This window comes from Colias philodice, chromosome 25 (assembly GCF_061535455.1).
Source record: "Colias philodice isolate Cphi_HAF_F1 chromosome 25, ilColPhil1 Martin Lab GWU primary, whole genome shotgun sequence".
In the NCBI taxonomy this organism is placed as follows: domain Eukaryota; kingdom Metazoa; phylum Arthropoda; class Insecta; order Lepidoptera; family Pieridae; genus Colias; species Colias philodice.
The window spans coordinates 4,450,184-4,453,120 of NC_143110.1; positions in this window are offsets into that span (position 1 = coordinate 4,450,184).

Consider the following 2,937-nt stretch of genomic DNA (forward strand, 5'->3'; position numbering starts at 1 on the left):
CAAAATTTCTGTACAAAGCGACACTGGCCGTACATGTTTTATTGAATGAAAATTAGATGTTAGGCGCGGGTCACACTGGACGAGCAGAGATGAAAAATTTTAAGGCTCATCCACACGATTTATTCTTGCTCTAAGATGTTTTAAGTGAACTGATTCACTGATACTTATTACACAGATTATATTACATAAAACCTTACATTTACCTTGTAATCATAACCCGCATACAGGACTTCACTGTACAAACTTTTTAACCACAGACCACAAATAAAAAAACGGACTTAGATTTTTTACTCTACATTACAGATAATATACAATACTAGCTGCCCCGGCAGACGTTATTTTGCCCTATTGCCCCTTTTTCATGTTTTCTCTCCATATAAGAACCTTCCTTGTGCCTTAACAAAAACATTTACAAAATTTGTGCCGAATTGGTAGAGCCGTTCTCTGGTTTTGCGCTTAGCAACACATTTTGCGATTCAGTTATATTACATAGCCTAGCGGTCCGCCCTGGCTTCGCCCGTGGTACATGTTTACGTTTTCTCTCCATAAGAACCATCCTCGTACCTACTTCAAGGAATATTATAAAAAAAGAATTAACGTAATCGGTTCAGCCGTTCTCAAGTTTTGCGCTTACCAACACATTTAGCGATTTATGTTTATTATGTAGAAGATCCACGCATGACACTATTTCACATTTTCCCAAAATATCTGATAAGATTTACGAAAAATTATAATTCGTGACATGTTTACTCTCAGCTTAATATGAAATGATATTTTGTAAATATTTCATATACCAGCACCTGTACGACCCTAAGCCTTTAAAATGTACCCTTTTGAATTGTTACCCTGTTTTCAGTTATTAGTGCTAACGTGATTATAATTTTATTATGCTCGAAATTAGGTCCTTAATGAGTTTAGAAATTGTGAGATGAAATATTTTTTCATATAAACTGTACCAGAAAAAGGGATCAGGGGCCGTATTATGACCTCTTATTTCCAGACAGTTTACGCCGTGAATTGAACTGACTGGCAATAATTCATATTATGCCATAATTAACCATGGCTGGTTATTGCGTTTTGCCAGTCAGTTCAAAAAAAAAATAACAAAACGGCCCAGTCATGATAAGTAGGTACTCCTATTCCTGTTTTTAAAATAGAAAGATTTTTATGACGATTACTTATTAATAATATACTCGTGGCTTTGCCGTATTTTGTCTGTTAGTAAAATTTAAATATTGCGTCTAACTTTGAACCTTCATCTATTGCCAGGGTAAATTTTATCAAAATCTCTTCTCTCTCTTTTTCATAGCCATATTAGTAATAGGTATACAGAAAAATCGATGATAATTATTTGCATTTTTTTTTCAAAATCGGTTTAGTAGCCATAAGAATGTATTATATTATATACAAAATTAAATGATAAAATACATGACTTAAACTTCGCATTATATTTTAATATCTATGGGACTTTGATCGGATAGCCATCGAATAAGCAAGCCAATTCACATCTTTAAATTTAATGTACATTATTTACGCAAGTAGACGAAGATATAGGTCTTATCTTTAGATAATATGAAGTACGCATAGAGTTACGAATTATCAGACATTCCATATTTTAGGTATAGAGTTATAAAAAATCTTAAAATCTCGTTAATCTCTATCAGCCGTACAAATAAAAACTTGCTTATTCAAACCTTATGCAATGCATAGATATGATAAGAATAAATAAAGAATAAGGATGTCATAATTTCTTACAAATAAATTTGGAATAACGTCGATGTATCTATGCTCACGCTATGCAATAGGCGCGAAGCGGCAACGTCGCAATTCATTCACAAAATTATGAAAAACATTGAAATTGTCTACGGTTAAGCCTTGGTGCTGTCATTTTGCTGACGTTTGACTTCGTCGAATTTGTTGTGAAGTTTCATCATACGATGTTCTGTTTATTTATTTTTTAAATATTTATTGGAAATAATTTAAATATATCATTAAATATGCAAGCAAATGATAGATAACGCGATCCGCTATACGAAGATAAACCCACCTTGAGATAGAGAGTTGCCAAATAACTGGTACTCAAAACATACAACTCCAGGCTTAGAAGATTTATATTTTCAACGAAAGTGTATATATTATTGTGATAAGTTTAGAAATAAGTTTTATGTATGTATGGTTTGGCGCATGTTGTAAATAAATAAATCATTATAAATATCAAAAGGGTTTTTCATAATTTCGTATATTTTGACATTTCATACAAAATTTTCCATTTCAATAGGTACGTAATGAAATTATTAATTTGCTCAACTTTTTCTACTTCTCGTATTACTCTCATTGCTATTATCTCAAATTTAGATTGAAAATTGCTTCTAAAACTTGTAAAACACAGCACAATATACTAAAAGATATGTTATAATTCGGTTATGTCAGACTTATACTAGGGTGGTAGCCGTAATAAGGACGGAATAGCATTAGTATGAATACTTATTACGAAGTTATACTAGGTTACATTTATTTCGTGTTTATTTGTATGATTTTTCCTTGTTCTTAGTTTATTCTTTGCATAAAATGTTATAACTCGTTTATTTGTACGGCTGTATGAAATAACAATTATTTATTAAAGGATTATTATTTATTATTATACCACGCCCATATTTTTGATTGTTCGGTGTTTACTTGGCTGATGCTAACAATTGAGATGTCCCAGTCTCATAAAATTTTAAAAATTAAATCACTTTTAAATGATTACAAACTTCTTTTAAATGTAAAGCTAGAAAACAACTCAGACGAAATTAACATAACCATTGACGTAAGAAACAACTCCATCTTTTACTAAAATAAACAATCCTGTCTATACCTTCCTAACCCTACAACCAAGGTCATACAGGAAATATTTATCGATAATACCATATCGACATCAATGAGCCAATACTAAAA